This window comes from Bactrocera dorsalis, chromosome 2 (assembly GCF_023373825.1).
Source record: "Bactrocera dorsalis isolate Fly_Bdor chromosome 2, ASM2337382v1, whole genome shotgun sequence".
Lineage (NCBI taxonomy): Eukaryota > Metazoa > Arthropoda > Insecta > Diptera > Tephritidae > Bactrocera > Bactrocera dorsalis.
The window spans coordinates 47,245,714-47,260,328 of NC_064304.1; the positions used below are offsets into that span (position 1 = coordinate 47,245,714).

A 14,615-nucleotide genomic window follows, 5' to 3' on the forward strand; every position below is an offset into this window, starting at 1 on the left:
CGAGAGTATATCCTCATTCACTAATAAACGTTCTGTCATGTTTTGAATCAGAGCATCAACGCATGGAATAAATATTGTAACTCTGAAGTGGCTTTCAGGGGTTGTGCAAGGTGGATTAGCACGAGTAGTTTGACGCGAAGTGTCAAAAAGATCTTTAGACATTTGTGATGCTGTTTGGAAAATATCGTTGAAAAAACCATCCGCTTTTTCTCTTATCTGGTGCAGAGTTCTTATTAATTCTTTGACTCGGTTCATTGCTGATACAAAATCCATAGATTTTTCTTGGAGTTACACAGACAGTGACAGCGTTAAGCTGAACAATTGCTCACAGACGAATAGACTAAGCAAAAAATCGCTTTTCTCTACCGCTGCTAAGAAGGCTGATGCTTTAGACGAAATGGACCATGTCTTACTCGAAATTATTTCCAAACTTAGTCCAATGAATTTGAAAAGCTCCACAAAGGTTATAATGCTTTCATGCCTTTCTATAAACCTTGTTTCACAAAGGCGAACAAGTCGTCTTTTTTTGTTTTCTGGTGCGTGCTTCTGTATAACGTCCTGGAACGAAGAGCAACCTGTAGAGATTCAACACCTACGATTTCATCCAGAAAAATCAACGGTTTGGTGCGGTTTGTGGGCCGGTGGTATCATGCGTCCACATTTATTCAAATTATGCCGGTGAGAACGTAACTGTCAATGGCAGTTATCGCGCTATGATAACCGACTATTTGAGGCCTGAAATTGAAGTTCGTGATTTCGGCGACATTTGGTTTCAACAAGACGGCGCCACTTCTCACACATCGCATCAATCAACAAATTTATTGAGAGAACACTTCGGTGCGGAGATAACTTCAGGCTTTGGGCCGGTGGATTGGCTAATCGCGTGATATCAAACTCGAACGGGTCATCGAAAATTGAACTTAACGGATGGACCATTTGAGATAGCTGCGGCCAACATTTGAAAGATATGATCTTCAAAAAATAATGAACGTTCCCCATTAAATTTAATTTTCTGTGTTTTTTTTATTCAAAAACGTAAAGAATCATGAAATGGATTACCCTGTATATACATACATATACATATATAATTGCTTGGATTCCGATCCTCTGATTGACGTTTGGCACTATAAGGTATTTCCCTGGCTTTGATTCTTGCTTCAAAAGTATAAGATGTTTGTTTGCACCCGAACTTACCCTTCTTTACTTAAAGTAAACCACTGAAGCAAATCACTAAAGCTAAAACTACTGTTAACTGTAAATAACATATATTCCATCTCATTGTTCATGTTAAATAAAAATCTTAATTTTTCTCGTCCCTCGTTTGCCTACACATGGTCACCTAAAGTGCAAAATAACATAACTTTACTTTTCATAAGTTTACAGGTGCAGGAAAAACGATATAATAGAAACCACTCGTATTGAAATAAAATTTGAGTTTTGCTTATAAAACAGTTATTTATTGATTATATCTGACAGCGGAAGCTGAAAATTTTATGTTAGGTATATGTAACAGCATGTAGTGAATCATAAGCAATAAAAAACTAAATTTCGATGTTTTTAATGATACGTTGTTTTGCATTTTAGGTAACAATATGTAAAATATTTCAAGGGTATACCTGTTAAATTTAACAGATCGCATATCTTCATCAGTATTTGATGTGTTATAACAAAACTTCACTCGACTGTAAGACCTTCAGACAGCTAAACAAACAAAAAGATTACATATGGTAGATAGCAAATTGCATTCATTATATTTGCACTACGGTTACTATGTAGTGTTTCGTCTATGCATACATAGGTTGCTTTTTAGCGAGTATTTATTTGACTTATAGAGTGAAATATAGATAAAAAAAAATCAAATTTTATATTTTTTTCACTGACAGCTGTCAAATATTAAAAAGGAATTAAAAATGTGTTGTTTTTGTGATGGTACGTCAAGTACAAGATGTCCATATTTTAGTAGAATAAAAATTTTTAACTATAAAAAAAACACCCTTTTTTGGTACATGTATAACGCTAATAACATACATATATATACCGATCCGAATGTGCATCTGTAAGCCATCGAGTGGCAATAAAAACTCCACTGCGGTGGCCGTTATTCCAATAAACATTTTGATATAAAAGTAAATCATTGTTTAATAGCAAGGGACGTGTTTACAACTAAAATTTACCATCAGTTATAAATCGAGATATCAAATTTATTTCCGTAATTTTGTAGCTACACACATGGAATATGTGTGTAGATTCAGGTAAGACAAGGGCTTCGTGACTAGCTCTGAACCAGAACAAACCGTATGCAAAGTGGAGTAGTTTATGCCACAAATGAAAGCACATTAGTTTTACATAAATGAAAGCACATTTTTTCCAAATGCGATTTTATTATAATCAAAGGATCAAAGACGATACGCGGATTATAGTGATCTTCAAAGTCATCCAAAACAGGTGTTTTGGTTCAAGATCCTCTTACTATGCCATTATTAATCTGAAGTCTGAGGAATCGGTGAACACTTTGGCCACAACTTTCGTATGCCCAAATAACGAAATGTCTAACACGTTCCTTTGATACCCCTATTAGCTATCTTGGTTCATATTTCTACATAGCTTGATTTTTATACTCCCACAACGTGTTGCAACAAAGTATAATAGTTTTGTTTACCTAACGATTATTTGTAAAACTTAACACTAACCGAGATAAATATTGATCATGAGGTCATATCCTACTCTTCCAATAATTTTAAATGGAAAACATGAGCTTAATCCCGCCCCTTAATAATTTTAATTTACATAGGTATCTAGCAATGCCACGTAACGAGAGTAGCAAATGCTACGGGTCCCGCGCTCCAACTGACCGTAATTAAAAAATATCAATTTAGATGAAGCGTAAAATATCATTGCATGCTTTAAACGCGAAGCGCTTGGGCTATGCTTCACTTGCACCTGAAAATCTAAAACTCAATTTCGTCACGTTAAATCATAAAATTAAGTAGGCATTTTACGAACTTCTTAGCTTTAATGTTCTAATGTTTAATTATAAATATTATAATCGATATACTGTGGTGGTCAAAACATTTGCAACCAGAATGACTATTTTATTTTAATATTTTTTTTTTAACTTTTGATAAAGTATTCCTTTGTCTATATATATTTTTTATTGGAGGTCTTTTTTATACAAAAAATCATAAAAACTGAAACATTAAATCATTTGCTTATAACGGTAAAAAGGCATTAAATAAACCAAAGTCAAAATTCATGTGTTCAAAACATTTGCAAATTTAAGTATTCTAAAAATATTCTAAAATTTTTTCACTATTTAGTTGCATAGTCATTATTTTTAATAACTTCAGCACATCTTCTAGGCATTGAAGCTACTAGACTTTCAATGCAACTGTAAGGGATCGCTTTCCATTCCTTTTCCAATCTGGCGAAAAGTTCATCACCATTCCGGAATATTTCACTGCCTATTTTGCGTTTAACATCCACATCATCCACATATTCTCAATCGGGTTGAGATCGGGAGACTGTTCAAGCAATACCATAGTTGATTTTCCTCTAACCATGATTTTACGAGCCTAGACGTGTGTTTAGGGTCGTTATAGTGTTGGAAAGTCCATACAAGTGGCATTTCCCAATCGGCAAACGGCAGCATGACATTAGTTAAAATGTCCCTATAATTTACAGCTGTCATCGTGTCAGTTATACGATGAATTGGACCAATAACATTACAGGAAAAGCACCCCCAAACCGTAATATTACCCCCTCCGTGTTTTACTGTAGCAGTTGTGTACCTTGGGTTATATTTTTCACCTCGCGGACGCCGAATATAAGCTTTGCTCTCTGAGCCTCGGAGGTTGAATTTGGATTCATCTGACCATAAAATTGAGTTCCATTTCTGCTTAGTCCAATTTAAGTGTGATCGAGCAAATCTCAACCTCTCTTTTCTATTTTTTTGCAGACACAAGCGGCTTTTTCGTACATCTGTAACTACGCAGACCAAACTCCAAGGCCCGTCTTTTGATAGTGGAGAGACTGATGTCGAGTTAAACTTCGGATTTAGCTTCTCTTGGATTTGGTGTATTTGTAAAGAAATTTTTTATTTGCCGGTCTTCTCTTACGGTTGTAGCACGAGGCCTACCTCCTCTGTGAACTGTGGGGATATTCTCAGTCCGAATAATACGGCAAATCGTTGATTTATGTATGGAATATTTTAACGATATTTCTTTTTGCGAAAGTCCATTTCTAAAATCTTCTTTTACTTTTGCTTTAAAGTCCGAACTATATTTATTGCCTCCCATTTTCAACCGAAAATATTACAAAGATCACAAAACACGGAAAAATTTGTTAATTCTAGAAACGCGAAAGACTGAATGCAAACTCTTAGTAAAATAAAAACGCATGAAATTCCACTAATTATGTGGAATGCGATTACCGTTATAACTTGTTTTTTGTTAAGTAGCAAAATAAAATAAAAATACAGCAAATATCAGTTGCAAATGTTTTGAATTCTTGCATTTCATATTTTCCACTGGAATATTTCTTTGTTTTTGTTATAGGTTAAAAATAACCATTTTAAAAGTACATATTTAACAAATACAATAACTAAAGCTCGGAAAAAGAGAAAAACAAAGAACACAAAAATTACTTTAGCAACAAAAAAAATGCTAGAAACAAAATTTTGATTTTGGGTGCAAATGTTTTGACCACCACTGTATTTGGACTAGTATCTATACTAGGGACATTTCTACCCTTCAAGCGTCCAGACTTTTATTTTTTTATTAATATCCATTATTAATGTATCAAGTATTGGAAGACATTTTCAATAACGTGGATCAAAAAGCGGAGTGCCGTAATAAAGCTGACGGACTACTTTCAAGGATGAATAAGTTAGGTACGGGAATAATGACAATTACGTGGAACGGAATCCTAGAACGCTTGCAAGCGACTAGTGCCTCGCTGCCGTGACTGTTTATCTATCCGTCCGTGCAAGCTGTAACTTGAGATATCTTGATTAATATTAGTATGCGGATTCCGTAGTAAAAAAAAAATACGAGTTCGTAGATAGTCGCAATCAAACCTCTGCACCGCCCACAAAACGCCATTAACCGAAAACATATAAAGTGCCATAACTAAGCTCTAAATTTATAATACCCTAATTTGGCAAAAGCAATCACAGTAGCAAGGGACACCTGTGGACAAGGGAGCAAAGTACAATGTAGAGGGCCCTGCCCTCTAATATCTGATAAGCCACTAAAGCTACAAGAACCAGCAAAACTATTATAGGAACTCCTACCAACAGTGCGAAAACGAATGAAATCGGAAAATAACACCGCTCACTTCTCATATAACGGTACTGTTAAAAACTACTAAAAGCGCAATAAATCAGTAACTAAATACGTCTGAGACATTAGAATTTGACCTCTGAGATGGTATGAGAAGGCTTTGTTGGAGCCGGTGTGGAAATGTGATGATGGGCGTGACGCCGCCCACTTTTTGGTGAAATCACACCGATTTCGAAATTTGGTATGTGCTTTACTTTTGTTTTGATTGCTTCAGCTTTACTGGTCTTAACTGCTCAATTCAAATGACTATTGTGCAGTAGCTACTAATATACCGTTCTATCGGAATACCCAAATACATATGTACGTGCATATACTATATATTAAGGTACTGTGTTCCTGTTGTAAATCATCATAATTCATTATTTTAACATTTTTATTGTTATCAGTGGTGTTCTGAGGTGACAGATTTTTATCGTTTTGATGTATTTGAAACTAATCAATTATATTTTCTGCTTATAAAACAATGCAAACAAATGTAATATGCACAAATTACTTAGTACATGTTTTTGCTTCGTGTATTTAAGTATATACAAGTATGTATAGAAATAGCAAAATATTTTAAAAATGTTTTTTATTCGTTCATTTTTATTTCGATCAAGTTCAATTCTAAATTAAAAGGTTAATAATTCAGAAAAAATAAATAAAATATCGAATTCTTAGAAAAAAAATAAAACCAAACCAACTCGCATGTTCTCTATTCGCACCTTATAGAAACTTTCCGAAAATAGCTAATTTCTAGCATTAATCCATAACCCTTTTTATACAAAATATTTTGCGCAAAGTTTGACATACTTTCCACCAAATTTTGTATAATTTCATTTGAAATGGTAAGTCATTCTCGCTGTACCTGTTACCAAAACTCGTCCAGATTCGTTGGGGTTGATCAGTATTCTCCTAACCTTCTTTGGACGATTGACCACAATTGGATTGTGATCAAGACTTTGTGCTGGAAACTGCATCAGTAAGAAATTTTGTTCGGCAGGCTATTACTTCACGAGTTTATAAGTTTGTTTTGGGTCGTCATTCGGCTGAAATAGGACTTCTCCTTTAAGACAAACACTCCTTTTCACAAAATCGGGTATATGGTTCTGAAAAATATGCAGGTGCCAGCTTGTCGAGCCTCCCCATACCATGACGGATAATCTCCCCAATAGCAATGCCAGCAATATTGTTTCTCATCTGCTTGGAAATGACTAAATATTGATCCGACTGGAAAGATTACAAGCTTCCAATCATCTGATGTGTAATTTCGGTGCTTTCTGACGATTTTCAACCGTTCTTTAATATTCTATCTGACAATGCAGCTTTTTATTATTTACCGCTGCGATATAGCAAATTTCGCAAAGTGCTCTTCTGGCATTCCATTTACTAACAATATTATTTATTTCTATAAATGCGTTCGTTGGTATCAATTGCTCCTTTCCTTATGTATTATCATAAGACGTGCGTGTGCATCCATCAAAATTTTATTGTGTACCCTGACTTGTGTTTTGGGGACAACAGATCGTTTTTTCTGAACGCTTATGACCACTGATTGGCTTATTTTAAGCTCTTTAGATATCATTCGCTGTTGGGAGCCAACAACACACGGTGTTCCCAAGCGGTCCCCCATGTTAGTACTAACCGCGCCCGACGCTGCTTATGTATTCAGCGTGGTATGGTCGTTTGGGAAGCAGAGGTCCGTTGGAAGGACCAAGTGCAGAAGGACCTGGCTTCGCTTGGAATATCCAATTGGCGCCACATAGCGAAGAGAAGAAACGACTGGCGCGCTGTTGTTAACTCGGCTATAATCGCGTAATCGCGGTGTCTACGCCAGTAGAGAAGAAGAAGATATCATTCGCATAATGGTCCCCTGAACGTGTGGTGACTTTCATTATTATTTGGAAGGATAATATAATTAATGTAATAACTATTAAAATAGGATTTGTTTATTTATTAAATTCTTATCAGGCAAAATAAAGCACAATAGCAGGTAAATCTTTTATTTAAATCTTGAACAATGCAAAGTTACGGGAAACTTTGATATTTTTTATTAAAAACGTAGGGGATGCATAATTGAATATATGTGAGTTGCTCTAGTTTTATTGTTTTTTTTTTTTTACATTTACTCCTCGCCACTGAACATACAGATGCACAAATACATATATTTGTATTCAATAATAAATATATATATATATATATAAGTAGAATATTTTTTTTAAGCTTATTATAATACTTCGTATTATTTTTGGGCCAAACTTTTGTATGAGCTTGTAACAACGATTCTAGAGGGGTTTTAATGGGAAGTAAATTTTGCCCCACATAAAATAGATCTTCATACTGTCGACGAACTTAACATACCCATATTAAAAAATGTCCAAATTTTTAGTGTTATGGTTTTCCAGCCAATGACATGAACTAGACTTTTAAACAAAATCGTATTTCCATTAAACTGATAAGATATAACAAAGCACCTCCACCAACTGAAATATAATTAAATTCTTAGGGAAATTTTTCCCTTGCGAAATGTTTGAACATAATATCTCGGGTCACGTGCCAAGCTGAGTGAAGCATATGGACATGATTTAAAGTCAATGAAGAAGACGGGGACCAAGAAAAAGTAATGAGAAAGTTAAGACCCACTACAGATGGATATATTTTGTCTATGCTAACTGATGCAGTTGAACTGATCCACATGTAGGTGCTGTTATTATATTTCTGCGTAGATATTTAAGAGTTTCTTAGCTTTGTACGTAAAGAATAACACTTTCTAGATTTCTGTAGTGAGTATAGAAACAGATTTACTTTTCGACTTAAAGCAACATCAATTACCCCAAATGTTTTTTATGCGCCATGACATCCGCTCTGTATCAGTACCAACATTATTTAATAATATGATCGCTTATAAAAAGCGTGAATCAAACCAAATTCTTTTTTACCAAAGATGTTCCGAATTTTATCGTGTTAATATTACCCCTGCCCATATTGCCATTTATAATACTGGCATACGTTCCTCTTGTTATTGTTTTAGCGGGCCGGACCCGGATGAATGTCAGATGAGTGGGGTTGGTGGGGCGGTGACTCATTGCATGCAGGACATATATTGGGTATGTCGGGGTCTATTCTGGATAGGAAAGAGTTTAACCTGTTACGGTATCCTGAACGAAGCTGCGCGAGAGTCACTCTCGTTTCTCGCAACAACTCGAGCTCTTCATCTGCAATAGGTAGGGGTTTGCCTCCGAGTCGGTGAAGGGGTTGATGGCTCCACTGTGATTTCTGCTATAGCACCCCATCAGGAATTGCCTGGAGAGGAGTTCATTATGCTCCTTAAAAGAGCCTCACTATGTAGGTGTTCGATAGAGAGATAGAGACATCAAGAGGCATCCAGTCATAGTCCGGAGTGCAATATTCTGACAGCTTCCTCGTCTGCGTTCCACTGCATCCAGGCGACCATATTGGTGCGGCGGAGTTAAAGACCGGCCGGCCGATTGCCCTGTAAGTTGCCAACAATCTTTCTTTGTCCTTTCCCCATGTGCTGCTGTCTAACGACTTGAGGATTTTGTTGTGGCTCTGTATTTTGGCGATAATCGCGCAGTATGAGGAGGGAAAAAGCATACAGGTAGGCTATCAAAACTTACATCTAAAATTTTAGGATTATTGACAGTCGGAATCTTGACGCCATCGACTGCAATATTACGTGACCTTAAGCCTGTACTCCTTCGTCTAGTTTGTAAATATGGTTAATTTAATGGGAGAGAGTGTTAAGTTCCATGCAGAGAAGAAACGAGAAAGTTCGGAGATAGCCGTTTACGTTTGAACATCCCATCAATTTCATCACCAGGTGTCATCCGTGCAATCATCGTACGAGGTTATGGAAACTCCCTCTGGTGGCTGTGGGAGTTTCGAAGTTTTTTGGAAATATAGAATTTAAATAATAGCGGAGAGAGGACACCACCCTAAGGAACCCCTTGTTTAATTATTTTTGAATTTTTTCCTCGAAATAGTACGGATGATGGACGACCGGTCAGGTAGCTCATGGTCCATCTCTTCAGTCTTGGAGGGAGCGTAGTTTTTTCAATGTCCTGCACTAGCGTTGTGTGACTGACTGGGTCAAAGGCGTTTGACAAGTCCAACGCTACGAGGAACGTTCTCTCACAGGGTTGTTTCTGGTTAAGGCCACGAACTATCGTTTAGGACGCTATGATGGTGGTACTGTGATCTTTTCACTGTAGTGGTGGGTCGATTCCGAACTTTTTTCGATTCGGGATTTCTAATAGTGCGGAAAAGTTGCCTTAGTACTTCCTGATTCCAAAGCAACTTTTTGTTTTGAGATCGGATTGCATCTTCAATCCCAACTCCGGCCTTGAAATTTCGGAAATTCGTATAAAAAATGATATATGTCATCATGGCCGTAGGACGAACCGTTCCCGAGATACGAGCGAAGAGGCGACGCGCCACAGCGCAAGGTGAAAATTGTTGCAGTTCTCAGCTAACCTGTATTGGTTCCTCCCAAGCCCACCTCAACCAACCAATCATATGTCAGGCTTGTTTTAGTCTGAATCTGTGTCAAATTTATTGATAAAATCAGATTTTGTACTAAACATTGGCACTTGTTGCCTAGATTTCACTGTAGAGCGTATAAAACGATCACGAGATTGGGGGCCAATAACTTTAGAAGATGCCTCTGTCACCAGTTTGACGGTTCTCTCGACTGCCACGGTGTGAGAGGGGAATTCACTAAATTTCCATACCTCTACAGTGTCTCCCGACAGCCCTTTTATGAGTTCTTCATTAGAAACTGAACAAAGAACTGGTGGTTTGTCAGTAGAAATGTATAATCTGAGAATTCTATTTGAACAGGTGAGCCAGCGAGATTTGCACATGTTACCTGGATGCATCGACGCTAAATCTGAGGAACATTTACCGGAAATAACAGCTTCAGATATTTTATAGAGATAAGCTTGGTCTGTGCTAAGTTGGGTCGGATTAATAACCTCAGAAGGTAATTGGCAGGATGGAAAACTTTCAAATTTGACAACAGGCAACTTCTCACAATCAGGGAGCAGTTTACCTATGTCGCCAGAGAATGTATTTGGACTCTTTGAGACACCATCTATGTGTTCGAAAAGAGCACGAAATGGAAGTTCGTTGAAATGTAGAAGACAAACAACCCACTGTAATGGCCTACCTATTCTTTCTTCTAGTTTCCGAATGATTCTACCTTTCCAACCTGTGTTCGTGTTGGTGCCATCAGCACCAACAACTTCTAGATGTTCCACATCAACTGAATTGTCTTGTAAATGTTGCCATATAGCTTGCGTCTCATCCTCAGCTGACCCGGAAGGAGAGGTGACGTAGCCAAAGTAATGACAACCAGGTTCCGCTATAAGAGAAATATGTTCCTCTTTGACAGTGTCGCGGTAGTACTTTCACCTTCGCTGTGTAAGTGTATTGTCTTTGCGGCCGTCAAAATACAGCCCATATACAGAGTCAATACTTTCGGTGTTTTGGAGCTTAACTCCAACACTTTTTTTTGCCCGACTAATCTTTCATTTGTCAGTGACAAAGCCAGCCTGATCCTCTGTTATCAAACCTGCTTTTTTGGCAGCCAGAAGAGCAGATGAAACAATCAAGGCCGCTGCTCTATCACTTACTCCAAATCTTTGGGCAGCTAAAGCAGTGTGTTCTAATGCTAGTGTGTTTTGTTTGGTTTTAGAGGATGGAAGAGAAAATCCATGTGGAAGAATCCATGTGCGACGCACCTACATTGTTGTCGTCTGTATGAGAGTCTGGCTGATCTGAATGGTAACGTGTTCTAGCTGTTACTTTCTGGTAAGTGTTGATGTTGAATGACGTTTTGAAAGCTTTTCTTTACGTTCATTTTTCTTTGTAATCTTTTTTGTTTTAGGTAGATCGACACTTCCAATGCGACCAATTCTTCTGGTTCTCTGGTCCAAGAGAAATGGTTGTTCATTGATAGGAACTTTACTTTCCTTTGGACAAGTGCAAGAAGAAAAATAAATGCATTTACAAGCAGCGATGTCAAATAATTTTCCGGCAGAAGAGACAAAGTCGTCTCTTTTAGAGCTCAAACCTATTGGGTTCCTTAAAAACATTTGTTTAAGAGTCAGAAATTTCTTATGGTATGTGGCCTCAACACCCGCGCCGTTAGTTCTGCTTTCTCCAGGCTTGACAAGGAAGCAAAACGAATGGGTCTGGCAGTGAACGAGGGCAAGACGAAATATCTCCTGTCATCAAACAAACAGTCGTCGCACTCGCGACTTGGCACTCACGTCACTGTTGACAGTCATAACTTTGAAGTTGTAGATAATTTCGTCTATCTTGGAACCAGCGTAAACACCACCAACAATGTCAGCCTAGAAATCCAACGCAGGATAACTCTTGCCAACAGGTGCTACTTCGGACTGAGTAGGCAATTGAGAAGCAAAGTCCTCTCTCGACAGACAAAAACCAAACTCTATAAGTCTCTCATAATTCCCGTCCTGCTATATGGTGCAGAGGCTTGGACGATGTCAACAGCGGATGAGTCGACGTTGCGAGTTTTCGAGAGAAAAATTCTGCGAAAGATTTATGGTCCTTTGCGCGTTGGCCACGGCGAATATCGCATTCGATGGAACGATGAGCTGTACGAGATATACGACGACATTGACATTGTTCAGCGAATTAAAAGACAGCGGCTGCGCTGGCTAGGTCATGTTGTCCGGATGGATGAAAACACTCCAGCTCTGAAAGTATTCGACGCAGTACCCGCCGGGGGAAGCAGAGGAAGAGGAAGACCTCCACTCCGTTGGAAGGACCAAGTGGAGAAGGACCTGGCTTCGCTTGGAATATCCAATTGGCGCCACGTAGCGAAGAGAAGAAACGACTGACGCGCGGTTGTTAACTCGGCTATAATCGCGTAAGCGGTGTCTACGCCAATTAAGAAGAAGAAGAAGATGTGGTGAGCATTTGTACAACTATGGTGTGTGAAACTATCGGAATAGATGACTTTTTGAAAGTATTTTCTACCTTTTCTGCAACTATTTCTGTAACCTCTTTACTCCTAGGTTCATAGTTGTCGCCTTGGAGTCGCCCTATACGAAATCTTTCAAACTGATAACACAAAAGAACATCCTGGTAAGTAGGTAACTGGGACTCAGAGAGGTTGTACGGATATATGCCAAACACAGGACATTTCTGTCTAAATTTAAATTTAGATACAGACATTTTGAGTTCTGTGTTCTGTTGAGAGAATATAAGTGATAGCACTCGGCGAAATCACCGACAAGAGTGAAGGAACTCGATGAAAAAATATTTGTGTGGAGACCTATCCGAACGTGTCCTTTGGCGTAGGTGAATGAATGTGAGTGACAGCACTCGGCGAAATCAACGTCAAGAGTGTGGCCGCAAGCCGATTTTCACCTTGCGCTGTGGCGCGCCGCATTTTCGGTGCAAATGACGTGACAAATAACTTTTGTTTTATACATTTTGCCATGAGATGCGTATTTCAGGCGCAAGGTAGACAATTTCACGATTTTAGGCGAATTTCCGAAATTTCAAGGCCGGAGTTGGGGTTGAAGATGCAATCCGATCTCAAAACAAAAAGTTGCATTGGAATCAGGAAGTACTAAGGCAACTTTGCCGCACTATTAGAAATCCCGAATCGAAAAAAGTACGGAATGGACACACCCTAGTGTCCAGTGACAGAAAGGGGACCTTGATGAGGTAGCTTACTCCCCTCGAGCCTAGATGCTTTACCATAAGCATATTGATTCATTCAGGGCCAATGGATTTGGGTGATTTTGCCTTCTTGACGACATTCTCAACCTTCTAAACAGTGAAAGTAAGTGGTGCGCAGTCTTTTAGCTTTTTGCGCAGCCGTCGGGTCTCTTCGGATTAGACAAAACCTTGTGGTAGACCAAGGATTACTCCCAACCGTGGCGAGGATACAGAACTTTAATTGCTCTATCATTTCGTCCGCTTATGTTAATTTACCAATCGCCGAATCTCCAAAGCTCCATCCCCCTTCGATCGTTTAACAGACGCGTTAAAGTCGCCTAGTACCAAACGGTTTTCACCACGAAGTATCGCACCTATATTCGAGTGATATCCTGTATACATATATTATTAATATTTACTAAATATTTCGAGCTCGACTTCCCCTGACCGTATAGCCATTCCCTGACATTCAAAAGTAGTATCTCTGCGGTCGATGTCTCCATCCATTAGACGATATTGAACGGTGTTGTGCAATATGAAGGTTAGGCCTCCACCATTATCTCGCACGCAATCTTTAAGTAATACGTTGAAACCGGCACAACTCAGAAGATCTGAGCGACTGCTTAGTTTGGTTTCTTGGACCGCAGCTATCAATACGCAACCTTGCTGTGGCGTTCGTTGCAATTAAATTGTAAGATGCGGGTTTGTCGCGGATGATCCTGGGAGCGAACAAGTGGCGTGTAGGTGGTACTTGTTGCAGATTAGAATTGGTGTAGTCATGTTGGCTGTTTGGCTCCTATTAACCGTGGAGGTCTTCTGTTGGGAACTCGGGTGGAATGGGGGCGTAGTGCGCGAACTAGGTGCAGGTTGCACAACCATGGAGACTAAGGGCACAGTAGTGCGTTGGCAAAATGGAGCCACGTAACTTGTGGTCCACTTCCTATGTGTCTTAAAGCCTGAGCAGGTCATAAGATAAAAATATCCATTGCATGTATTACACCTGACCGAGATGGAGTTTGGCGCAAACGCTGCAGAAACAAACTTAAACTAAGACTTACCGATATAAACGGGATTCTTCTTAAAACGGGATTAGATATACGAATTAACAGCCCTTGACCGGATGAAATCCGGATCAATTCCGGTGCATAGAACCGGGTGTTGTGTACAAAAGTCTGCTCAAAGTCTATCTAGGTAACCGAAACCGATAGACATTTTTTTAGATTTATTACTATAACCACAGGCGCAGGAGAGGAGGGCAGAGATCTCTCCCAACGGTGGACAGACCCGGAGGGTACGATGACCCCCAGAAGAAGGCCATGAGCGGTGCCTGCCTCAAGTGGTATCTGCGGTACCTCTTACACCACAGGCGCCCCCCAGCTCGAAAAGTCTATCTATCTATAACCACAGAGATCACATTTACCAACTGGTCTAGCGAGGAAACCTTCATGCTTCCAATTAATGAATAAAGTTAACTCCTATCCAAGGAGTTTCAAATCAAATTTTTTCGTAGAAACTATGCTTGCAGTCATTTGCCTGAAGCGGAAATGCCTCCTATAAACCTATTTGCCTGAAGCGGAA

At 38.9% G+C, this 14,615-nt stretch overlaps 1 long non-coding RNA gene across 1 annotated transcript; it reads left to right on the top strand.

Moving 5' to 3' along the window:
• The first annotated feature begins 2,128 nt into the window (after positions 1-2,128).
• LOC125776259 (uncharacterized) lies at positions 2,129-4,503 on the top strand. The gene is made up of 2 exons (XR_007421578.1): positions 2,129-2,252; positions 3,956-4,503. It is a non-coding gene; the product is annotated as an uncharacterized LOC125776259 (long non-coding RNA).
• The last annotated feature ends 10,112 nt before the right edge of the window (positions 4,504-14,615 follow it).